Below are 25,991 nucleotides of genomic sequence, written 5' to 3'. Positions count from 1 at the left end.
TGCTTCAAGGGCACGAGTGGGCCACTAATCCATTGCGCTCTCCCCACAGCTGCTTTGGACCTGCTAAATGTTCCCAGCATTTACTGTTTCTGATTGTGTACATTCATTACAGGAGTTCCTTTTTACTGACAACCCAAAACTTGTCTCTAGGGCAGCTCCAGACACATCTTTTCTGTGAGCTTTAAAGTCGGGTGTTTGCAAACTAGTCACTCTGCGTCATGGCTTTCGTTCTCCGCGCCCCCCTCCCAACATCACCAGCACCATCCACCATCTCTCCCCCGCCTTCTCCTGAGCTGTTTCCCTCCCTCTCTCCCTCCTTGGATCGCCTTTGCCCTCCCCCCAAATTCCCGCCGCACACCGCCCCGCCCGCACCCCACCCCTCTCTCTGTCAATTCTTATTCCCTTCCTCTGGGACCTGTCTTCTCCCCAGGCTGCCGCTGACACCGGGCTCGAGGACTCTCAGGCCGGCCAGGGCTCTTTAACAGGCTCCATTCACAGGAAAAGTGACTTCAGTTTTCACAATAACATCCCCGCTCTCCTTACCCCCAAAACTGAAATTCAGGTCAACGTGAACGTGAAAGTGAAGATTGCGGACTGCGGTTTCCGCTCCTGCTGTTTAAAATAAATCGCTATGTGTGTGTACAGTGAGCAGAAAGAAATTGCTGTTGTTTGTAAACAGTTCTCACTGAACTCACTGTCATTCTGCTTTAACAGGACGAGTTTGAATCTCTTGATATATTGGAAAAATAATAATGCGTGAATGTAGCTTACACAATAAAATATTAACACCGCGCTCTCATCCAGTAACTGAATGAAGCGGATGTATAAACGGCGGCGGTTGTGGGTTTAAACCCCATGATGAACAGTTTGTTGAACTCTCTGGTTGATGATCAATGTTCCGTCTAACTGTCTGTTCTGGTGAAGATCAGCAGCACCATCCGCCTCGTCGGCTTGAGGCTGCGCCTCGCCAATCATGTGGAATTAAATCAATTCGAATTGTCAGTTGGCATTTCAAAACATATTAGAATAGTCATTACTTCGACAATGGCTTAATGTTTAAGGCGTCTGGGTGATGGTCATGTTGATGCGATCCAATGCTTGGATCTTCCGGTTATTCCGCGATGTTTTATTTACAATGTGACGAAACATGTTGAACATGGCCTTGCAGTGTTTCACATCAGCCCATTTATAATAATCCGTGACCTGATGTGATGGAAATGTAATTTACCGACAGAAACAACATTTTCAACAAGTGGCGAGTGATGTAGTTGAAGAGTTGGTTTTAATTTTCCAAAATTCTCTAGATTCGGGGAAGGCTACATTAAGTTGTAAAATAACTAATTTGACACCTGTATTCAAAAAGGCCGGGAGGCACAAAGCAGGAAACAATATGACAATTCGCTTAACATCCATCGTAGTGAAATTTTTAGAAGCTATTATTAAAGGATTTATAACAGGGCACTTAGATGAATTCAAGGCAATCAGCATGGTAAACATGGTTTTGGGAAAAGGGGAATCATTTTTAACCAGTTTGTTGGAATTCTTTGCTGTGGATAAAGGGAAATATTGGATGTACTATATTTAGATTTTCAGATGACATTTGGGGCAGCTGCATTGTGGAGACTAATCGCAGATTGGGTGACCATTTTACGGCACATTGTTGCTCAGTCCGCAAGCATGACCCCGTCTTCCGGTCACTTGCCATTTCAATTCACCATCTTGGTCTCAGGCTCACATTTCCGCTGTGGCCTGCTGCAATGCTCCAGTGAAGCCCAACGCAAATGGAAGGAACAAGAACTCAATGTTAAGTCTTGAAGGCTGTAAATTGCTTTACCAGTAGATGAGATTCCTTTTTTATAAAGCGACTGTGGGAGGATTCGAACCTGCAATGTTCTGATAGCATCATTACACGCCTTAGCCACTAGGCCACGCGGTCATTACACGGCCTACCGATACTGGTCCCATGTGAATAAATATGTGGTTGTATTTATTCCATAAATTCTAGAAATTAGTCCACGGTGCATTTAAAGCACTCATTGAAGAAAGTCCTTCTTTCCATTTAACGAGTAATTTGATCGAATTTTCCGTCATGTTAAGGCGATAGCATCAGCGAGCGAAACTATTTCCGATGGCTGGGAATCCAGGAATCGTGCACTAAAATGAAAGCAAAATGCTGCAGGTGCTGGAAACTTGAAATAAAAACTTCTGCAAAAGCTCAGCAGACCAGGCAGCATCGGTGGAGAGAGAAACGTTTCGGCTCCGTTTGACTCTTCTTCAGAGCTGAAGAGAGGTAGAAATGTGATGGATTTTATACTGTGGAAGAGAGCGGGTGGAGCAGGTGGAGCAAAACAGAAGGTCAGGGATAGTAGGGACCTCAGCAGAGACTTGACAAGGATATCATGGTCACAAGACAAGGGAGTGTTAAAGATGGTGTTAAAGACTATAGTAAATGCTAATATGGGGCATAAAGGTAAGATTACAGAACGCGTTAACAGCAGAACAAGGGTCAGCGCTCTCCGAAGGCAAATATGAGAACAAGTAACAGATGACCATGTAGAAGGAGGGGGATAGTCAGCATGGTTTCCTTCGGGAAAAGTTGTCTTACTAATTTAATCGATTTTTTTGAGGAATAAGCAAGGAGGATTGATTAGGGTAGTGTAGCAGATGCTGTCTACGGAGAATTTAGTGAGGCATTTAACAAGGCCTCACATGACAGACTGATCAGAAAGGTAAAGGGCATCGGAGACAAGGGGAATGTGGCGAGTTGGATCCAAAATTGGCTCAGCGACAGGAAACAAAGTGTAATGGTCGATGGTGATTTTGAATGGAAGGTGGTTCCCAGTGGCGATCCACGGGGCTCAGTTTTGGGTCCCTTGCCGCCTGTTGTATGTTTTTATTGTGTTATTTAATTACAGAATGGGGGTGTCGCTTTCTAGCCCAACATTCATTGCACATCCTAATTTCCCTCAAGAAGGCTGTGGTGAGCTGCCTTCTTGAACAGCTGCAGTCCATGTGGTGTCGCTACATCCACATTACTGTTCGGTAGGGAGTTCCAGGATTTTGACCGTGCAGCAGTGAAGGAAATGTGGGAGGCATGATTGGAAAATTTGCAGATGACAGAAAACTTGGTCGTGTGATTAATAGTGAAGAGGAAAGCTGTTGTCTCCAGAGTGATATCAATGGTTTGGTTGAGTGGGCGGCAAAATGGCAAATGGAATTGAATCCAGAAAAGTGTCAGTTAATGCGTTTCAGGAGGGCAAACAAATCTAGAGAATACAGAATAAACGGGAGGAATTGGAGAGGGTAGAGGAAATGAGAGACCTTGGAGCGCATGAAGTTGGTAGGACATGTGGATCCGATGGTCGAGAAAGCCTATGGAATGCATTATTTTATTGGACAATGTATCGAACACAAAAGCAAAGGAACTGTATTAAACGCTGGATAGGCTGCAGCTGGAATTTTGTGTACAGTTGTGTTTGTCACATTACAGGAAGGACACAATTGCTCTGGAGAGAGGGCAGAGGAGATTTACAAGAATGTTCCTAGGGCTTTAAAGTTGCAGCTACGAGGAAAGATTGGATAGGCTTAGGTTCCTTCCCTTGGAACTCTAGAGGCGGAGGGCGTGACATAATTGAGTTGACAAGATTATGAGGGCCTAGATAGAGTAGCCAGGAAAGACCTGTTTGCTGTAGCAGAGAGATCAGTTACCAGGGGACACAGATTTAAGGTGATCAGGAGAAGGATGAGAGGGGACATGAGGTTCCAGTTCTTCACACAGAGGGCGGTGGATGTTTGGAATTCGCTGCCTGGTTTGGTGGTGGAGGCAGAAACCCTCAGCTCATTTCAAAGGCCCCTGTATCTACACCTAGAGTGCTTCAACCTGCAAAGCTGTGTGCTGGAAGGTGGGATTGGAATGGGCGGCTAGATTTTATGTATTTCTTTTTCAGCCGCCGCAGACACAATGGGCTGAATGGCCGCCTTCTTTGCCGTAAACTTTCAATGGTTCTATGAGACCAGGAAGAAAACATTTTCCACAGAATTCATCTTCACAGACCAGTAGAGATCATCTTCACACCATTGCAAACACTTTTACAAAACATAAAACACTTTTACACAGCCGGGAACATATTTGCACAAGAGGGAAGCATTTTATACAGCCACAGTGAAGGTCTGTCACCTTTCCCCGACAGAGAGAACAGTTGTACAGCAGAGAGCACAGTTACACAACAGGAAATCATTTATAAAAAGGGCCGATCTTTATGCAACAGCAAACACCTTCTTTCATAAATTATCAGTTTCTCCAGCTCAGCATCTTCCTGGTTTGACAGGCACTTTTTTTTTCCGCCTGTCATTGTGTGTGTCCTGGTCGTGTCTTACTGCTTCTCTGTGTGTCTTTCGCTCTGTGCTCTGTTCGCCGTGGTGTGAAGTGGGGTTGTGTAGCCAGGCTGAGCTTCCCATTCGATGTCCTTTTTTAAAAAAATGAACAAATGAACCGTTGCCTCGCCACCAGACAGCATTAATAGGCAGCCGGGAGCGGCTGCTTGTGAGTGGCGCAGCGGAAGCGCACTGGGCCCATCACACAGACGGAAAAGAAGGATTGGGATGCGATCCAAAATCTGGTTACTTATTTTGCAGTAATTTTGTATCAGCTTCTTACTTCCAGTAAACGCTTCAATCTGTAACCAACCACTCAAATTGCTTTCATTCGCACACGGACGCAAGCAATAAATGTTGCAAAAATACACCTTTCTCTTTTCTCTCAGACATCCTTACAGCAGCCGCGGATTTCTCCTTTATTTCAGGCCATTGTCCAAATGGACTTCTCTCGTTGCATCAGTATCTGAACAGCAGAAAGAAAAGAAAAACAATCTCTTAATAGGGAAAAAAAAACCGTGAACTAAAGAGCAGGTGGTTGGTGCAAGGAGCGCAGGAAATACAGCAACTCGCGGACAGCCTCGGAATGTGTGGGTTCTTCAGTGCAGTCAGGACCATTTACAGCCCAAGCACCCAAGGACCTACCCCACTGAGAACTAAGAATGGAGTGGCGCTTATCAAGGACAGAGATGCAGTCCGGATCATTGGAAGGAGCCTTTCTCTGATTTCCTCAACCGAGACTCAGTCCTCGACATGAGTGCCCACGACCACATTCCACAGCATGCTACCCGCCACCACCTCAGCACAATCCCAGCCCGACATGAGGTTGAAAAGGCCATCCGACAGCTAAGAACCACCAAGGCCGCAGGCGCAGGCGGAATCCCCACCGAAATGCTAAAATAGTGTGGAGAATTTCTCTTAAAGCAAATGCATGACCTCGTCTCCCTCATCTGGAAGAAGGGCAATGCCAGGGTATCCCTGAGATGCCTAATTGTGAACATCTTCATAAAAGGAAATCAGACTGACTGCGGTAACTATAGAGGGGTGTCTCTGCTGTCCACCACAGGGAAGGTCGTTACAAGAGTCCTCCTCAATTACCTTCTCTCCATGCCTGAAGAGATCCTACCAGAGTCACAATGTGGATCTTGTCCATCAAGCGGCACAGTGGAAATGATCTTCACAGGAAGACAAACCCCAAAAAATGCAGAGAGCAACAGCAACCTCTTTTCATACCTTTTTGACCCCACAAAGGCCTTCGACTCTATCAACTGGATGGGACTGTGAAGCATCCTCCTCAAATTTGACTGCCCGCAGAAACGAGTCACCCCCCTCCGCCTGCTGCAGGATGACATGGAGGCCGTGATCCTTACCAAGGGATCTGCTGCAGACCCACACTAGTGCAAACTCGGGTCAAGCATATCTGTGTCATCGCACCAATGCTCTTTTCCACATACATCGCTGCAACACCCCACCCCATCTCCATGTAGCTCCCCGCTGGGGTGGAGCTACTCTACAGGACAAGCAGGAAACGACTCAACCTCCGGCACCTCCATTCCTGAACCGAGATCACCCCAGCCTCTGTCATCGAACTGCAGCGCGCTGACGACACTTGTGTCTGCGCAAACTCGGAGACAGAGCTCCAAACTATCATCGACACATACTCGGAGCCGTGTGATAGGATGGGCTTTAGCCTAAACATGTGCAAGGTAAAGGTCCTCTGCTAGACAGCCCCCGCTGCACACACTGCCACCCGCAACCTACCCCAGCCCCCTCACTGCCCCCCTGGACTATCAAGATCCGCGGTGAACCATTGGGCCTTATACCTTGGGAGCCTCCGATCAGCAAGGGCAGATCTCGACAATGAAACCAAACATCGCCTCCAGTTTGCCAGCGCAGCCTTCGGCCGAATGTTTAAAAGAGTGTTTGATGGCAAGGACCTCAAACCCAGGCCCCAGCTCCTGGTCTACAGCGCTGCAGTGCTACCTGCTCCCTGTATGCTTCAGAGACATGGACAACGTACAGCAGACACCTTAAATCCCTGGAAAAATATCACCAGCGGCGCCTCCACAAAATCCTGCAAATTCAATGGCAGGAGAGGTGCTCCAATATCAGTGTCTCCACTCAGACCACCATCCCCAGTATCGAGGCACTGGTTATGGTTAATCAGCCACGTTGGCCGGGACACATCATCTGCATTCCTGACACAAAACTCCCAAAACAAGCTCTCTACTCCGAGCTTCGTCACGGCAAGCGGTTCCCAGGAGGGCAGAGGAAACGTTTCAGGGGCGTCCTCAAAACCTCCCTAATAAAATACAACATCCCCACTGATTTGTGGGAATCTCTTGCTCGAGGCGCCCAAACTGGAGAAGAAGCATCCGCGAAGGTGCCAACCATTTGGAACATCTCCGACAGGCCCAGGTGGAGGCCCAGCGCAAACAGCGGAAGGAGCGGAGCAAAATCCGAGCATCCCACCCACCCGCCTCCTCAAACACTACCTGCCCCAAGCTGTGGCAGAGTGTGTGGAGCCAGCATTGGGCTTTTTAGTCTCCTCAGAACCCACAGCCCCGGAGTGGAATAGAGTCATTCTCAGTCAGGATGTACTGCCTAAGACAGGAGGCTAAATGCTTCTGTGAGTGTCTCTGGGTGATGAGCTGATGGTGCTCGGAGCTCTCGACTTTTACTCATTGATTTCACAGGAGTTGATTCAGTTTTGATGTTGATTGGTTCTCTGGTATCGATTCCTCGTATTCTTCGCCCGATTTTCTGTCCAATGAAGCTCTCTCAGCAGAATTCTCATTAACGCCTTGTCTTTTCCTCGCAGCGTTTCAATCACGATGTTTTTTGAACTATATTATTAAAGGGTTTGCAGCAGCCAGCTTCCAGGAACAGCAATGTGATGAAGGCAGGATAATCTGTTTTGAAGTGGTGTTAATTGAGGGGCAAATGTTGGCTCCGACACGATGGAATAACTCCCGTGCCACTGTCCGAAATTGTGCCATGGTAATTTTACATGTGAAGGCAGATGGCACCTCAGTTTGCCACAGCATCTCAAAACTGGCAACTGTAACAGTGAAACTTTGGCTCAGCGCGGCACTGAAGTGTCAGCCGGACTTTCTGCTCAGAATTCTGGAGAGATTTTGAACTCACAACCCTCTGCCTGTAAAAACCTGAGAGCAACTGACTGAATCATAGTTCACAGAATAGGGCAAAGACAGGGGACATTGTACTCTGAGAGCAGAAGCAGCACTAGATTGTTATTTGGAGAGGTGTTACAGAGAATGATAGATAAACACTCACAGTTGAAAGAGGTGGATTTTTTAGCAGGGCACGGAGAGAGAGGTTGCAGGAATTTCGATTCGAGTGTCGAAATCAGAAAACGTTAGCTTTGTTTTAAAGATTGGATGTGATAAGGCGTCAGAGGCTGAGAGAAATTAATGATAAAAACTCTTATCAGTCGGATCCACATAAGGAGGAAGTGATGATTTCTGATTCCCACATTTGCCCCGGGCATGGAGCAGACAGCATTACAACATTGTTCAACATTGTTCAACGAAACAAGGAGGGAGACTCTTCAATCGACTGTCTTTGAAGACAATGGGCAACATCTGCTGTGATGTGTGAGCATTATTCTGAGGTACGCCTACATCACATCTCCACCGACTGGAAGAGGTTATGCTTTATCATCACAGGCCACGTGAGTTAGTAATGTCAGAACGAGCAGTTCCTCAGTGTTTCCAACTCCTTGACCTTCTCGAAGAGGTAAATTGTTTACCACGATGTACTGTAATACCCACAGAGGGGTACTAAGGATATATGACACTATCCAGTAATAAACCATATTTAAAGCCGAGATCCCATCTTCCCCACTCAGAGGGATGTGAACAATGCAACCAGGCTATTTATAGCAAGAGAAGAGGAGTTTTATCCGGAGACCTGTGATCATTAATAATCCCTCATCCAGAATCACTGAAACAGGTTATCCAAATATTGATTAGGTTACTGCCTGTGGGATCCTGCTGTGCACATTCAATCACGAATCTCAATTACCAAGGCCCCCCATCAACCCCCTTGCCCAAAATACCCACCCATTGGCTGTGAGGTTTTGGATCTTTCTGCGGTTGCAAAATGTGCTGGCGAAATGCAAGTTCCTCCTCATTCCCGCCCTCCCCGCAGCTCCCTCCCTCTTTTCCTCCGTCGCTCTCTTCCTCGTTCTGACAGATGCTGTCCCACACAACCCCTCCCCTTTTCTCCCCCGTTTGCATTCCTCCCGTCGCCAACCATTGAGTCCCCTCAACCCCGCAATAACCTTCCTTCTCTCTAATCTCATTCCCTTTCCCTGGGATCTGTCCTCTCCCCAGGCTTCCTCTCACACCGGGCTCGGGGACTCTCAGGCCGGCCCGGGCTCTTTAGCCGGCTCCATTCACAGGAAAAGTGGCTTCAGTTTCCACAAAAACATCCGCTCTCTCTCAAATCCCAAAACTGAAACTCAGGCTGCCGGTTAATGTGAAGAGGCGGGTGTCGGGCTGCGGTTTCCGCTCCTGCTGTTTAATGCAGGACGCTATAACTGGATGCCGTGAGCAGAACGAAATTGCTGCTGTTTTTAGACATTTGTTTTAACTGAACTCACTGTCGCTCTGCTTTAAAAGGACGAGTTTGAATCTCCTGATTTATAGATAAAATAAAGTCGGGTGATTATAGATTACACAACCAACTCTAGCTAACGGAATTAAGCAGCTGTATGGACGGAAGCGGCTGTGGGTTTAAACCCCATGATGGACACTTTGTGTTTTACTTCTCATGCTGGGTAACAGAACAATTGCAAAAACAGTAGATACCCCACATCGCTGAAACATTGTTCCAATGTAAAATTGTGCAAAATGAAAACTGAACCGGAAAATCGGAAGAGATGACTTTCACCATGGTTCTGAAATTCAACATTTCGGAAGAATACAGACGCAATGAACTTTGTGCCCAGACAAAAGCTTGAGGTATAGTGAAGAGCCATGAGCCTGACGTGATTTGAACACGCAACCTTCTGATCTGGAGTCAGACGCGCTGCCGTTGCGCCACAAGCCCAGCTGTAAGGAAGCAGCTGTTGGTTGTCCTAGATTCACTTCCTTAGACCTTGACCATATTTAGTACATTGAAAGTCAAACAGGAATCATGAAAGGGAACATGATTTTCCCTCACTTCCTCGTGGCCTTCTTTGCTTTCTGTGGATTTACATCACAAGGACGAGTAACAGCAAAAGCAAAGAACGAGAGAACAAACGCACAACAATAAGCCCTGGAAGAAGTTTATTTTCAAATTTCATAAATAGATTAAATAAGTGAGAAATACTTTGGCAGTTGGATTCACAATGAACCATAATCTGATTGAGGCCACGCATGCCCGAGTTTCGTTTCGTTTTGTTTTTAATTGGTGAGATGTTGCAATTGCCATTGGGTAAATTTGATGCTTCTGATTTGTTGGTCTCCACGGGGACCGCGGGATCCTGGGGTTTGTAAATAGTGGCATCGAGTACAAAAGCAAGGTAGCTATGGAGAATCTTTATCAAACACTAAAATAAAAAGAGAAAATGTTGGACAAACTCAGCAGGCTTGACTGCATCTGTGGAGAGAGAAACAGAGTTATCATTTGGAGTCCTATATGACTCTTCGTCGGAGTCTTTTCCCCTCTCTACTGATGCTGCCCTTGCTGAGTTTTTCCAGCATTTCCTGTTCTCCTTTCAGATTTCTAGCATCCGAGGGACCTTATTTTACTCCATTCATGGATGTGGGCGTTGCTGGCTATCCTAGGTTTATTGCCCATCCCTAATTGCCCTCAGATGGAGGTGGTGAGTTGCCTTCTAGAACCGCTGCAGTTTTATAAAATAATGGTTGGGCCACAAACAGAACATTGTGTCGACCAATGATCATCACACTTTAGAAAGATGTGGCGACATCAGGGAGTGCACAGGAAACATTAGGGAAAAATGATTTCACGGAGGAACTTCAGTTTAATGTGGATACATTGGAGATACTGGGGCTGTTCCCATTAGAGAAGGGGATGCTGAGAGGAATGTACAAAGTGGTGATCATCTGAAAGCCTGTTTGCTGCTAGTTGAGGAATTTGGGAACATAGGAAGATAAGGACACTGTTCTTCCATTAATCGTGTTCACCTCATGACTGGTCCCTATTTTCACTTCATCTGTCCACTGTGGTTTCATAATCCTTAAATATCTTACATCTTAATAACAATAAAAACTTGTACCCAGTTTCAATATCGAAAACTTTAAGCTGATCCTAAGCTTCAGTAACAATTTTCAGAAGGTTCCACATTTTTACGAACTTTTGTGTGAAGAAGTGTTTCCTGACGTCACCCTAAACGGCTTAGCTGAAATTGAATGTTAAGTCCTCTTGTTTTGGATTCCCCAAAACAGGGAAAATTGTTTCTCTGTATCTAAACTATCAAGTCCCTTAATCACCTCACATGCCTCAATTCGACAACCTGAGCAAAACACATTCGGGAACCTGGGGTTTATAAATAGAAGCATCGAGTACAAAAGCAAGGCATCAATGGAGAGTCATTATAAACATTGAAATAGAAAGAGACTGGAGGCGACTGACATGGACACGGCTGGATGAATGGCCTCCTCCTGTACTATAACCATTCTATGATGCTATGATTACAACCTACCCCCATTCTTTTAGCCTTTTAGAAACATATCAAAGTCGACATGGCTGATCCTCTATCAACGCCACACTCTCGATCTTTCCCCTGCCCCTTGAGGCTTTTAGAGTTTAGAAATCCATTTCTTTCATAAACATATTCACTGACGTGGCCTCTGTGGTAGAGAATTCCACAGATTTACCACCATCTGAGTGAAGACGTTTCTTCTCATCTCAGTCCTAAATGGCTTACTCCGTATCATGAGATACTTACCCCTTGTTCTGGACCTCCCAGCAAGAGGAAACATCAATACATCCAGTCTGTCCAGCCCTGTGAGAAATGTTTCCGTTTCAATGAGATCAGCTCTTATTCTTCTAAACTCTAGTGAAAACAGGCCTAGTCGGCCCAATTTCTCCTCATACGACAATCCTGCCATCCCTAGAATCAGTCTGGTGAACTTTCGGTGCACTCCCTCTCTGGCAAGTATATCCTTTCTTCGGTAAGGAGACTAAAACTGCACACAATACTACAGGAGTGATCTCACCAAGGCCCTGCACTGCTTCAGCAAGACAACCTTTCTAATGTGCTCAAGAGACCTTGCAATGAAGGCCAATATACCATGTGCTTTCTTAATTGCTTGCTTGTTTTCAGTGTTTGGTGTACAAGGTCGCCCAGGTCCATTTGAACATCAACATTTGCCAATGTATCAACATTGAAATAATACTCTGCCGTTGTGTTTATCCTACCAAAGTGGATAACTTCAACACTTATCCACCTTATACTGCATCTACCATGTAATTTGTCACTCATTCAACTTCCATAAATCGCCTTAACACCTCTTAACAACCTTGTCACCACTCACATTTCAACGAAGTTCCTTGTTGTCAGATAACATGGAAATATTCCATTTGATTCCCTCATCCAAGTCAATGAAATATATTGTGATAAAATGGGGCCCAAGCACTGATCCCTGTGGTACCCTACTTGCCACTGTCTGCCATTCCGAAAAATACCCATTTGTTCCTACTCTGTTTCCTGTCTGCCAACCAATTCTCAATCCACACCAATATATTACCCCAATTCCATGTGCTTAAATTTTGCACACAGGCCTCTTACATGGGGCTTTATCAACAGCTCCCTGAAAATAAAAATACACCACATCCACTGGTTCTCCCATATCTATTCTGTTAGTTATGTCCTCAAACAAACTCCAGTAGCATTGTCAAACATAATTCCCTTTCATAAATCCCTGTTCATTTTGTCTAATCCCGTTGATGTTTTCTAAGTTTCTTGTTATCACACCCTTTATAATAGACTCTAGCATTTTCCCTGATGTCAGGCTAACCGATGTGTCATCCCCTGTTTTTCCCCTCCCCCCTTTTTTAGGTAGTGGGTTTACATTTGACATGCTCCAGTCTGCGGGGACTGTTCCAGAATCTACAGAAATTTGGAAGATGATAACCAGCGCATCCATTATTTCCATGACCACGTTCTTTAGGACCCTGGAATGTGGATTGTCAGGCCCTGGGGATTTATCGGCTTTCAGTGCCATTATTTTCTTCAGCGCTGCTTTTTTAGGAATACTAATTCCCTTCAATTCCTCCTTCTCAATTGACCTTTGGTTCGCTGGAATTTATGGAAATTTATTTGTGTCTTCCTTCGTGAAGGTGAAGATAGAACTAAAGTAGTTGTTGAATTGTCCTGCTACATCCTTGTTCTCTATTGTAAATTTTGCTCTTTCGAAGCGTAAGGGCCCTATATTTGTCTTCATTAATCTTTTTGTTCTGTGTACTTATATAAGCTTTTACAATAGTCTTCATGTTCCTTGCAAGTTTACTCTCATACTCTATTTTTCCTCTTGGTCCTCCTTTATTGAATTCTAAACTGCTTCCAATCCTCAGGCTTGCTATCTTTTCCAGCAAATTTATTTGACTGCACTTTGGAACTAATACTATCCTTCATTTATTTTGTTAGCCATGGTTGGGCCACTTTTCTGTTGTCTTTTTGCGCCAAAAAGGAATATATACTTGTAGCAATGCATGAATTATTCCTTAAATGGTATCCATTGCCTACCCACCGCCATGCCTTTTATTGAAGTTCCCCAATCGACCTGAGTCAACTCACTCCTCATGCCTCCGCAGTTTCCTTTGTTTTGATTTAGGACCATAGTTTCGGATTGGATTACTTCATTTTATAACCAAAGAAAGAGTTCTTTCATGGTATGGTCACTGTTCCCTCACGGACTTCGCACAAAAAGCTTGGTCATTAACCCCGTCTCATTGCAAAAATAAACAAACCTAGGGTAGCCTGTTCCCTAGCTGGTTCCTCGAAGTACTGTTCAAAAAAGCTATTTGATGCACACTCCATCATTTACCACAATATTATTGATAATTTTGTTTGTCCACTCTATATGTAAATTAAAGTCACCCATGACAACTGTAGCACACTTGTTACATGCATCTCTAATTCCTTGTCTAATGCCGCCCCCTACCTTACCACTTTTGTTTGGAAGCCTATATACACCTCCCGCGAATGTTTCCCACACCGGATTGCGTCATAGCTCCACCTAGATTGATTCTGCATCTAGATTTTCTCTCAATATTATATTGATGTCATCGTTAACTAAAAATGCTACGCCACCTCCTTTTCCTTTTTGCCTGCCCTTCCTAAATATCGAATACCGTTGGATATTCAGCTCCCAGCATTGGTCACTCTGCAGCCATGTCTGTGTAATCACAATCATATCCTATGCGTTGACATCTATTGGCGTTGTTAATTCACCCACGTTATTGCAAATGTTCCGTGCATTCAGCTACAGTCAATTTATACTTGTCTTTTTACACATCTTTCTTCGTACTATGGCCCTATTTGCTGCTCGCCCCCGTTTCCTCTGCCTTCCGCTTCTGATTTTTTTTTGTGCTTTTCTGTCTTTCATTTCTATCTTTGTTTCCTTGTCTTGTGTCTCCCCTCTCAGGTCCCCAACCCCCTGCCAATCTAGTTCATCGACTATCATTCTGGCAAAGCTGCACTGCAGCCTCTACGTTACAGATCTATGTCCAAGCAACTTCAGCTGCTTCATCAATGACCTTCCCGGAAAAATAGACTCAGAATTAGGGATGTTCGCAGATGATTTGCGCAATGTCTAGCACCATTTGCGAGTCATGAGGTTCTGAAGTTGTCCGTTGCATGTACAGCGAGGTCTGAACAATATTCAGACATGGGATGATAGATGGCAAGTAAGAATTGCGCCACACCAGTGGCCAGGCAGTGACCATCTTCACCCAGAGAGAATCCAATTATCTCCCCTTAAAGCTCAATGAAATTAACATCGCTGAATAAAGCAGCGTTCACATCCTGGGTGTTGCCGTAGAGCAGATCCTGTACTGGGCCAGACATACAATACTGTGCTTACAAAAGCAGTTCAGGTGTTGGGAATTCTGTAGTGAGGGACTCAGCTCCTCCCAGCCCAAAACCTTTCCCACATCCACAAGGCATAGGTCGGATTCCTTCTGAATACTTTCCATTTGCTTTGGGATGCTTGAAACTCCAAGAGCACTCAAGAAGCTCGACACCATAAGGGACAAAGCAGCCCGGTTGCTTGGCATCTAATCCAGCACCTTTTACATCCAATCCCTCCAACATCGGCGCACAGTAGCGGCCGTATATACCATCTATATGATGCACTACTGTAACTCACCAAGGCTCCTTCCACAACAACTTCCAGAACCGTGGCATCTACCGCCTAGGAGGCCAATGGCAGCAGATGCACGGGAACACAACCACCTGCAAGTTCTTCTTCAAGCCACACACCATCCTGACTTGGAGCTATATCGCCGTTCCTTCACTGTCACTGGCACAACATTGTGGAACTTGCTTCCGAACATCATTGTGAGTTTACCTACACCACATGGACTGCAGCGGTTTCACGTTCTCAAGGAAAGTTAGGGATGGGCAATAACTGATGGCTTAGCCAGCGAGAGCCAATTCCAGTGAATGAATAAATAAAAATAAACAATATGAATCATCTTTTTGTAATGTTTCCAGTAGCTTCTGTGGGGGACACTTCTTGATTTCCAATACTCTTCTCGTGAAGACGTTCTTCTTGTCAACGCCCCTGAACAAGGTAAATTCCCGCTTGGTTTGCAGACTGTCCGCCAGGTTAAATAACGAAGCTAGCAAGTCATTTAATCATCGTACGCATCGTCGTCAGATCAAGCCTGAAATATCGATATTCAAGGAATTACAAGAAACGCCGAGACAATCGGTCTGCCCTCATAACTTGGGTCTGATATCACAATGATAATTTCAGATTTCCCTTCTGTATAACGCTGTCCCATACAAAAACTGGATTCAAACTCACGCGTGGGAAGCACAATGGATTCGCAGTTTTAAACTCTGGACCGCCTCGCCACATGCATGACACTTATCTAACGACGTCATGTAGCTTTGGCATTCATGTACTGTTGAACTGAATGATCCTCTTTGGCACAGGTCCTGAATATTCAGCCAGATGATCAAAATGGAAATGGAGTTTCTGTCAGCAGACGAAATTTCCATCGCGTCAGTTCAGGGACTGATGTGAATGGACTGATGCGAAACATTTCAACACCATGTCCAGCATGTATCTCCACAGTGTGAAAACCTACTGCGGAAAGACTGAAACAGACAAACATTTCGCAGCAAATAAAAAACCCTCCCAGAGATTCTGCACAGAGCAATCGACCATCGGGACATACGCTTCCTGACCTACATTGTCTGATCATTGAGACACATGTATCTGCTCCTGCCTGGCTTCATTCCGTGAAGGCGGAAAATTTATATTGTTCCAGTGAGTCGTGAAAGTGTCCCTGGAGCAGCTTAAAGAGAATTACTTGTGTTTCACTGAGTTGTTCAGAATCGATCTTTTTCTTTAAGTCACAAAATGCTTTATTATTCAACACGTCTGTCCATTACAGGGACTGATGGAAGATCCAATCAGTGAGGTGCGCATTCACCCTTTTAAAACATTATTTCAGGGGATGTGCTCGTCGCTCGCAAGGCCAGTCTTTGTTACACATCCCAAATTGTCCTTGAACTCAGTGGCTTTATCAGAGGGCAGTTAGGAATCAAACTCATTTGTAGGCCAGGTCATGGAAGACATCAGTGAACCACCACTGAGATTAGCGTTTAATTGCAGATTTTAATTTTTGAGTTTAATTTCCACCAGCAACTATGGTGGGAAATGAACCCAAGTCCCTGGAATATTTCCACTGCTCCAATGTTTCCCCTTAGAGAGAGTTCTGTTGAAGGGTCATGAGGACTCGAAACGTTAACTCTTTTCTTCTCCGCCGATGCTGCCAGACCTGCTGAGTTTTTCCAGGTAATTCTGTTTTTGTTATGGAAATATCAAGTCGAATGGACTGCAAATCGGACCCGCATGTTATTGTGAACAAAAGTATCGAATCCAAGATCTTACAAAAAAAGTCGAAGCAAGCTGGCCTCATAACTTGGGTGGAGAATCACATCAGTGATTCCAGGCAGAGCTTCTGCAAAATCACCGGAATAAGGAAGAAACAATTGATAAAGTAACGACGACATTGGGATTCGAACACACACGTGGATGGATTAGCAGCCCACCGTCTTAACGTCTCGGCCACCTCGTTAAACACGCTTCCACACTTATTGCATCCAAGAACCGTTGAAATAAATGACCCTATTTGGTACAGGCCCTGAATATTCGGCCAGATGTGTAAAGTTGGAAATGTAGTTTCTGTCATTAAATTAAATGTCCATCACATCAGATCCGGGACTGTTGTAAACCGACTGATGTGAAACACTTCAACCTGATATTCTACACAGTGTGAAAACCCACCGCCGAAAGACCGGAACATTCAAACATTTTGTTGCAAAAGGAAACCCCTCCCAGCTCACTGCAAGCACCGGAACACAGCTAAAATGTGGTAAATTAAAATGAAATACTGGGATTCCCAGCTCTGCTTGTCCTTTCAGTCAAGATTGAAACTGAGTGCAATCGGCCTCCCACATGAATTCACAAGTAGACAGTTCCCTTATTTGATGCATTGGGATAAATTCAGAATCTCATGGCACGGAGAAACGTCCTTTAAATTTGGCGTTCATTTTCTTCACGTGTGTTGAGGTGATGCATTTTCTGCAATGATTTCCCGGGTGTTTAAACCTGGCCCTGATTTTCGGAACAGCCACCACCTCGAGTGCGAAAACAACTGCTGCATTAACATGGGCTCGTCCGGGAACTGAACCCGGGACCTCTCGCATATTAACTCAAAGGAAATCCCAAAGCGAGAATCGAACCACAGCAAAAGGCATTCAAGGGATCCTTTCATTGTCCCGCATTGGCGGGAGCCTGTCCTCATTAATACTGCATCATAATCTCAGTTTACTAAAACAATGTGGATAGACGGGATTCAAAGAATTAGAGGCATATCACATTATAACATGGATTATATGATCCTGGATGAAGGCAAATCTTTGGGAAGAACGGTAAGACTGTGGGGGGCGTGCAGCGGCGGTTTACTGGAATGCTATCAGTGGAGAGTGGTTCCGGATGTGGATGGACAAAAAAAAACTGGGGATGTTGTTCTTATCACAGAGAATGTTAAGGGGAGATTTAATAAAAACTAGAACTCTTACCTTTCCTTAGCTTTAAACTGGAGAAAATACTCACCAATCAGCTCTCACCATTGAGCGAAGTCACTTTTTGAAGCTTCCCCGCAATGGGGCATGGTTCTGATCTCTTCCCCGCTCTCTCGCGCTGTGTTGTGATGTCACTCTTGTCATTTTCAACAAGAACTGCCTGCAGGGCACTCTTCCCAGGCTGCTTCACCGCGATACCGCCTGCAGGACACAGTATCACATCAGAGACTCCAGGCAGACCATCTGCAAAAGCATTGCACACGAAACGGTTGATAAAAGTGACGACGAAGGTGGGACTCGAACCCACGCGTGTAAAGCACAATGGATTAGCCTTAACCTCTCGGCCACCTCGTCACGCAGCTTCGATTGATTAAACCTCCTTCTATGCTTTTTGCTGTTGAAATAAATGATCCTCTTTCGTACAGGTCCTGAATATTCGGCCAGGTGTCTAAAGATGGAAATGTATTTTCTGTCAATAAAATGCATTTCCACCACATCAGGTCAGATGCTGTTGTAAATGGGCTGATGTGAATCGTTTCAGCACTTCAACATAATATCCAACATGTTTCTACACAGTGTGAAAACCCACCGCGGAAAGACCGGAACATACAAGCATTTGGCAGTAAGAAGAAACCCTTCCCAGCTCACTGCCAGTGCCCGATCACAGCTAAAGTGTGGGAAATGAAAATAAATCTTTGGAGATCCCAGCTCTGCTTGGCCTTTCAGTCAAGATTTTCACTGAGTTCAATCAGCCTCCCACCTGAATCCAGAAGTAGACAGTTCCCTTATTTGATGCATTCGGATAATTTCAGAGTCCCATAACACGGAGAAACGTTTTTAAACCCTGTGTTCATTTTCATCACGTGTGTTGAGGTGTTGCATTCTCTGCAATGACTTCCCGGATGTTCAAACTTGGTCCTGATTTCCGGAGCTGCCACCACCACGAGCGCGAAAAAATACTGCATTAAAATGCTTGCTGGGCTCGTCCTGGAGATGAAAGCGGGACCAATTGCATACGAACTCATTGAAAAGCCCAAAGCGAGAATCGAAGCCCAAAAACAACCAGCCACCTGCACGATAAACTGCTCTCAATGGATCCTTTCATTGCCACCCACAGTGTAACAACCAAAAGCGAATTCCTGTTAATGCTGGAAATCTTTTAGAATGTATTGGAACCCCCGGGGACGACTCCAACCAGTGGAGAGTTTCCCGCCTCATTTCTATTGACTTCAGTTTTGCAAGTGTTCCTTGATGCCACACTCGGTCAAAAGCTTCTTTGGACTCAAGTGCAGTCACTTGCACCTCAGGTATTAAGTTCAGCTGCTTCCTCCATGTTTGGATCAAAGCTGTAATGAGGTCAGGAGCGGAGTCACTCTGTCAGATTCCAAACTGAGCTTCAGTGAGCGGGTTATTGCTGAGTAAGTGCCACTTGATCGCGCTGTCGAAGAAATTTCCACCCACGTTCTTGATGAACGAGTGGAGACTGATCGGGCGGTTTTCGCTGGTTGGGGTTTCCTGTTTTCTGTGGACAAGACAGACCTGAGCAATTTTCCTCATTGTCGGGTAGATGCCAGTACTGGAACAGCTTGTCGAAGAGCGAGGCTATTTCTGGAGCACAGGTTTTCAGTGCTGCTGCACGAATGGTGTCAGGGCCCAAAGCCTTTGCAGTTACCCGTGTCTTCAGCCATCTCTTGATTTCACTTGGAGTGAATGGAGCTGGCTGAAGACTGACATCTGTGATGCATTTCCCCAGCTTTGTGCAAAAGCGGAACTGAGGGAATCTCATTTGTGGCTCCATGAAACTCACCTGCTAAGCAGTGAAAGGTGACATTATTTATCACAAGCGGGTCCTATTAATTCAGAAACAGGTTTGCTGCAAAAGTAGCCATGACCATGTGCGACACACACAGTTTTCTTATCTGCAGTTAGATGTGCTCCCGCTGTGACACTTACATACGCGTGAGTTGAGAAGGTTTAGGTGTTATCTGGTTGAGGTACTTGAGATGATTAATAGGTTTTAATGTGGAGAAACAATTTCCTCTTTTGGGGGAATACAGAACAAATGTATATAACCTTAAACTTAGAGTTAAGACATTTAACGGTGACATCAGCAAACAATTCACTCAAAGGATGAAGAAGGCTGTTTGTCGGACAATTCCAGTGTAGCGATTGGCCGAGAGCTTATGGCAATGAACTGATGCTTATTTGGGCTTTGGACCCCCTCTTTGTCAAGAAAAAAATCGAAATCTGGAGGGACTGAAACGAGGTGATGGCTGTCCTTTGTCAATATGCGATCATGTTCTCTAATATAAGCGGAGGACAGTCGGTGACTGTAAAACTGGTATCCTGGTCGCTGTTTAAATTCTGGCTCGAAGCATCGCTTCTGTCAGCTGAAATAGTTCAGCTGGTCGAGCGTTAAACTGATGATCTAAAAATCACTTGTTCAATACTGTGTTCCGGCTAAGAGTTGCAAGTCGACTCGCCTGAGCATCTCCGTTTCGTGTTTCCCGGTCGCTGAGTGAGGGTGCCTGTTTCTTTTGGGGAGACGCAGTCCCATTTCTGAGGGCAGCGGATACTTGCCCTCCCCGCTTGCGCGTGTCCAGCTCTGTGCCCGCTGGTCCACGTTACTGGAATAAAAATCGGTTTAACTTCTAAAAAGATATGAAAAAGCACTGGTCAACTCATCCCCCATTAAACTAACGTAACCAACCTGCAACTCTCAGGTGGCGCAGAGGAAGCGTGCTGGGCCCGTACCCAGAGATCAATAGATCGAACCCATCCTCGGCTAATAATACTGGCACAGCAAAAATCCGTCCCGAAGAAGAAGCATACGAAAGGAAGGATGATGCAGCCATGGCTGACAAGAGAAGTCAGGGAGAGCAAAAGAAAAAGCATACAATGTGACGAACAGCAGCGGGAAGCCAACAGAGGAGAACGAAATAAGGAGGGAGAAGATTAAATATGGGGGTAAACTAGCCAGTAATATATTAGAAGATTGCACGAGTTTTTTTAGATATATAAAGGGTAAGAGGGAGGCAAAAGTGGACATTGGGCCGCTGGAAAATGACGCTGGAGAAGTAGTAGTGGGGAACAAAGAAATGGCAGAGGAACTGAATAGGTACTTTGCATCAGTCTTGACGGTGGAAGACACGAGTAACATCCCCAAAGTTCAAGAGAGTCGAGGGGCAGACGTGAGTATGGTGGCCATTACCAAGGAGAAGGTGCTAGGAAAACTGAAAGGTCTGAAGGTGGATAAATCACCTGGACCAGATGCATTACACCCCAGAGTTCTGAAGGAGATAGCTGAAGAGATAGTGGAGGCGTTAGTGGTGACTTTTCAGGAATCACTGGAGTCAGGGAGGGTCCCAGGGCACTGGAAAATCGCTAATGTGACCCCCCTGTTTAAGAAGGGAGTGAGGCAAAAGACTGGAAATTACAGACCGATGAGCCTGACCTCGGTTGTTGGTAAGATTTTAGAGTCCGTTACTAAGGATGAGATTTCAGAATACTTGGAAGTGCATGGTAAAATAGGGCAAAGCCAGCATGGTTTCATCAAGGGGAGATCATGCCTGACAAATGTGTTAGAATTCTTTGAGGAGGTAACGAGTAGGTTAGACAAAGGAGAGCCAATGGATGTTATCGACTTGGACTTCCAGAAGGCCTTTGACAAGGTGCCGCACAGGAGGCTGCTCAGTAAGATAAGAGCTCATGGTGTTAGAGGCAAGGTACTAGCATGGATAGAAGATTGGCTGTCAGGCAGGAGGCAGAGAGCAGGGATAAAGGGGTCCTTCTCAGGATGGCGGCCAGTGACTAGTGGAGTTCCAGAGGGGTCAGTGTTGGGACCACAACTTTTCAATTTATACACTAATGATCTAGATGATGGAACAGAGGACATACTGGCTAAGTTTGCAGATTTTACAAAGATAGGTGGAGGGACAGGTCGTATTGAGGAGGCGGGGAGGCTGCAGAACGATTTAGACAGGTTAGGAGAATGGGCAAAGAAGTGGCAGATGGAATACAATGTGGGGAAGTGTGAGGTCATGCACTTTGGTAGGAAGAATAGAGGCATAGACTATTTTCTAAATGGGGAGAGAATTCAGAAATCTGGAGTCCAGGATTCTCTTAAGCTTAACTTTCAGGTTGGGTCAATAGTTAGGAAGGCAAATGCAATGTTGGCATTTATTTCGAGAGGACTAGATTATAAAAGCAGGAATGTGCTGCTGAGGCTTTATAAGGCTCTGGTCAGACCACATTTAGAATATTGTGAGCAACTTTGGGCCCCGTATCTCAGGAAGGATGTTCTGACCCTGGAGAGGGTCCAGAGGAGGTTCACGAGAATGATCCCAGGAATGAAAGACTTAACATATGGGGAAAGTTTGAGGACTCTGGGTCTATACTCGATGGAGTTTATAAGGATGAGGGGGGATCTGATTGAAACTTACAGAATACTGAAAGGCCTGGATAGAGTGGACGTGGTGAAGATGTTTCTATTCGTAGGAGAGACTATGACGCGAGGTCACAGCCTCAGAGTAAAGGGAAGACCTTTTAGAACAGAGATGAGGAGAAATTTCTTTAGCCAGAGAGTGGTGAATCTATGCAATTCATTGCCAAAGAAGGCTGTTGAGGCCAGGTCATTGAGTGTATTTAAGACCGATATAGATAGGTTCTTGATTGGTAAGGGGATCAAAGGTTACGGGCAGAAGGCGGGAGAATGGGGTTGAGAAACTTATCAGCCATGATTAATGGTGGAGCAGACTCGATGGGCCGAATGGCCTAATTTCTGCTCCTATGTCTTATGCTCTTATGGTCTTATATGTTCCTAGCTGCTGATTCCTTGATCAACCATTGGGAATGTAAATCCTGAAAAATCCGCCGATTGATCCATTTCATTGGCGCTTTGGTTAACATTAATCGAGGGAGCGGATTGTAATCTATCATTTCCCGCTCGTTTATTATGCTTTATTCGTGTTTGTATCTGTCAGTGATGAGATCGAGAAGTGAGCTCGCCTCAGTCATGCGGCGGGCGGATCTTATGAGTATGACAAATATTTACCCTTTCCTTTTAAATTCAGATCAGAATGTATCACTGAAACACAGGAAATGCTGCTTAATCTGCTCGAAGGAGGCTTTAATGACTCACTGAGACGATATAATTTGACCTTTCAGTAAGCTCTTTGTGTGCAGCAGTTTCTGGTGGTTTTCCTCAGTCACAGAATCCCACAGAATCACAGTGCAGAAGAGGCCCTTCGGCCCATCGCGTCTGCACCGACACGTGAGAAACACCTGACCTACCTACCTAATCCCATTTACCAGCACTTGGCCCATAGCCTTGAATGTTGTGACGTGCCAAGTGCTCACCCAGGTACTTTTTGAAGGATGTGAGGCAAGCTGCCTCCACCACCCTCCCAGGCAGTGCATTCCAGACCGTCACCACCCTCTGGGTAAAAAAGTTTTTCCTCACATCCCCCCTAAACCTCCTGCCCCTAACCTTGAAATTATGCCCCCTTGTGACTAGCTCTTCAACTAAGGGGAACAGCTGCTCCCTATCCACTCTGCCCATCAGGTCGCCCCTCAGTCTTCTCTGCTCCTTGGAAAACAACCCAAGTCTATCCAACCTCTCTTCATAACTTAAATGTTTCATCCCAGGCAACATCCTGGTGATTCTCCACTGCACCCCCTCCAGTGCAACTACATTCTTCCTATAATGTGGCGACCAGAACTGCACACAATACTCCAGCTGTTGCCTCAATAAGGTTCTATACAACTTAAACATGACCTCCCTTCTTTTGTAATCTATGCCTCGATTGATAAAGGCAAGTGTCCCAAATGCCTTTTCACCACCCCACTAACCTGCCCCTCTGCCTTTAGAGATCTTTGGAAACATACGCCAAGGTCCCTTTGTTCCTCAGAACCTCATAATGTCATGCCGTGCATTGAATACTTCCTTGTCAAATTACTCCTTCCAAAGTGTATCATCTCACACTTTTCAGGGTTAAATCCCATCTCCCACTTATGTGCCCATTTGACCATCCCATCTATATCTTCCTGTAGCCCAAGACACTCAACATCACTGTTAACCACCCGGCCAATCTTTGTGTCATCCGCAAACTTCCTTATCCAGGATGTAACTCTCCAATTGGACACTTCACGCCGCTCAGATCTTACACTCTCAACACCTTCGTGTGAGGAACAGGTCGGGCGGGAATTGGGTCTTTGTTGATTTGAGCAAACAGAGCAATGCAGCAATGAGAAGCTCCTCACCCCCTGGCGGCTTGGGGAAGGATGGGAATCAGATACAGGAACCTGACAGGTGCTGAAAAAAGGAAAATCAAATCGAGTGTTTTAAAGCAGTGACGATGAATGTGGAACTCAGAAGCATTTGTACAGAACGCAATGGATTTAGTGGCCGAGCAGATTCTACAGAAGCGTCAGGATGGCCGAGCGGTCTAAGGCGCTGCGTTCAGGTCGCAGTCTCCTCTGGAGGCGTGGGTTCGAATCCCACTCCTGACATTAATTTTCCTTCAGCAACTTCCAAACCCGAGGCCTCCAGCTCTTGGAAGGAAAAGGGCAGAAGATGCATGAGAACACCACCAGCAGCAAGCTCCCCTCGGAGCCACACACCATCCTGACTTGGAACTGGATCGCCGTCCCTTCACTGTCGCTGGGGCAAAACCCTGGAACCCCCTCCCTAACAGCTCTGTGGGTGTACCTACAACACATGGACTGTAGCGGTTCAAGATGGCAGCTCATCGCCAGCTTCTCAAGGACAATTTCGGTTGGGTAATAAATGCTGGCCGAGCCATCGATGCCCACATCCCGTGAAAGAATAAAACAAAAGCTCTTGGTCACCGGAACACAGCTCATTTCACTGATCGATTTCAGCAACAGATCCGAGATTTAATAAAACTCCTCAAAGCGCTTCAAAGGAGATTTATCAACAACATTCGACATCGAGTCACATATTTGGACAACTGAACAAAACCTTCGTAAAACTGATAGAATTTAACGGGGAGAGTGAACTGGGGATGTTTCTAGCATGAATTGCAGAGCTAAAGGCTCAGACAGCTGAAGACGTGGCCGCTGACGATGAAACAATGAAAAGTGTAAATGAGCAAGAGGACAGAGATAGATTCAGAAAGAGAAAGGGAGATGTCTGGGAATGGAACTGGAACTCAAGATCAGCCAATGAGAAATCTCCACCTCAACCACTAATGTTCAGAGCCGCTCATTCCATGTGTCCAGTTGGAAACCTGTCTGAAGGAACATGCAGTCTGGCAGAGCGCCTGTGATAATCCTCCACTGTCTGATCTAAAGTTGTAACAGGAGCTGTTCATTACAGCTGTCTAAACCGTGATGGCCTTGATATTCAGTGGTGCAGATTCACATCATCATTTGAAATCTTTCTGAAAGCTGAGCAGACTGACTCTGGTCAGCATCTTTAAAGGTTTTGGTTTTGTCCTGCAATAACCCTCAGTGCAGGAAAGGCAGCTCATTGTTCTTTGGTACAAAAGCAAAATACTGCGGATGCTGGAAATCTGAAAGAAGGCCAGAAAAGGCTGCACATGCTCAGCACATCTGGCAGCATCTGTGGACAGTGAAACAGATTCACGTTTCAGATCTTTTTGGTGCAAGTTCACGCCCTGAAATTTAAACTGTTTCACTCTTCACAAATACTACCGGATCTGCGAAGGGTTTCTAACAATTCCTTGCGGGTAATTGAGCAGCGTTAGGTTCTGTGGTTTAATTGGTTAAAACACCTGCCGGGCAAACAGGAGATCCTGGGTCCAAATCCCAGCAGAAACTGACTTCGTTGGATTTCATCTGGGCAGTTGGGCGCTTGCTTTATAACAGGGCCAAATCTGGAATTTCAGGTTAAAATGGTCTCTCCTTTTACAGTGGACTATCTGCAAAGGCTTTAACAATGACAGGTTTTCCTTTCTGTGAACGTCGAAGAAGAGACCTTGTGGAAGTTACCACACACAATGAGAAACTCTCCCCAGTGTGCCGCTACTGGAAGAGCTGGGCTCTATTCTATTTAACAATTGATGCTCCGAACACGAACATCGAGGTTTTGAAAGGACAAGGGGAACATCACTGGGTCAGAATTCAAACATCATCCTGGGAAATAAGAGGAAGAGAGATCAAAGCAGATTACTGTATGAACGTTGGAACAAGCAGTTTCTAAATCCTGTTTTCCGAGAACTCACTGAATATCTGTGACTAACCTGTTTCCCACTCCGGTTAAAATACTGAATATTCTGCATTTACATCGGGGCGGAAATTTGGTTTATAATTCATTTGTGAACAAAAGTAT

The 25,991-nt window shown here is 45.4% G+C and overlaps 2 non-coding genes across 2 annotated transcripts; one reads left to right on the top strand and one right to left on the bottom strand.

Moving 5' to 3' along the window:
* Positions 1-9,378: 9,378 nt before the first annotated feature.
* trnaw-cca (transfer RNA tryptophan (anticodon CCA)) lies at positions 9,379-9,450 on the bottom strand. Its single transcript has one exon. It is a non-coding gene; the product is annotated as a tRNA-Trp (tRNA).
* Positions 9,451-24,104: 14,654 nt separating this feature from the next.
* On the top strand, positions 24,105-24,187 carry trnal-cag (transfer RNA leucine (anticodon CAG)). Its single transcript has one exon. It is a non-coding gene; the product is annotated as a tRNA-Leu (tRNA).
* Positions 24,188-25,991: the final 1,804 nt, after the last annotated feature.

Source organism: Cetorhinus maximus, chromosome 31 (assembly GCF_964194155.1).
Source record: "Cetorhinus maximus chromosome 31, sCetMax3.hap1.1, whole genome shotgun sequence".
In the NCBI taxonomy this organism is placed as follows: domain Eukaryota; kingdom Metazoa; phylum Chordata; class Chondrichthyes; order Lamniformes; family Cetorhinidae; genus Cetorhinus; species Cetorhinus maximus.
This window is presented reverse-complemented; position numbering and strand designations above follow the sequence as displayed.